Raw genomic sequence first — 824 nt, forward strand, 5'->3', positions numbered from 1 at the left:
ATTCTTTATCTTACATGTACACACGTTGTCACAAGCGAAAATGAAGAAAATTGCAGTAAAAAGCCACCACCAAATTGTAAACAACGAAGAAATGTAAACAAACGGCTAATGTCAAAATCGTTCAACTTTTTTCCTAAATGCGATTCTAACGGGCTACTCTCCTGCCCGCGTGATCTTGGCTGCATTTCTTTATTCATTCTGAACGTTTGGAATAAACTTTTTTGTTTACTTATTCTTTAGAACGTTCCTGATGATATGTTAACATATATTTCAAAGGCATTCTGTTTATTCCGGCTGTGAAATGGGATTATCCGGAATGTATAAAGAAACGCAGCCCTTGTCTTTTTGGTTCATGAGTTTCATTTAATGACATTCGTTGTTGTTGTTAACCATTTGACTTTTAATAAAATTATGACATTTCATAAAATTCATGCTACCTGATCACTAGATCACTTTTTTTTTAAGCAGAAGGTTTTATCAGTACATTCAAAGATGTGGAATATGATGAACTAGAAAATTATGCCGGCTACATGATTTCGAAAATGGGGTAGACGACTAGGTTTCAGAAAGCATGAAGAAACTGTGTATTTACATATCGTCGCTTAAAGTACAAAACCGCGTGTCGTCGTTCTGCAAAACCGCGTAACTGACATTTTTTGCCAAAAATTGGATTTGCTCACACAAGATCTTGGCTCAAGCCTTATCCATTCGTCCTGAAATGCGATTTCTTTGTATAAAAGAGAACCATTTCGAAATATGAGTGTTTTTACTCTCTACAAAATAATTTATGCAACCTCACATACGCAGTTGTGCATTTTGTTGGT

Source organism: Rhagoletis pomonella, unplaced genomic scaffold (genome assembly GCF_013731165.1).
Source record: "Rhagoletis pomonella isolate Grant_MI unplaced genomic scaffold, Rhpom_1.0 Rhpom_scaffold_00007, whole genome shotgun sequence".
Lineage (NCBI taxonomy): Eukaryota > Metazoa > Arthropoda > Insecta > Diptera > Tephritidae > Rhagoletis > Rhagoletis pomonella.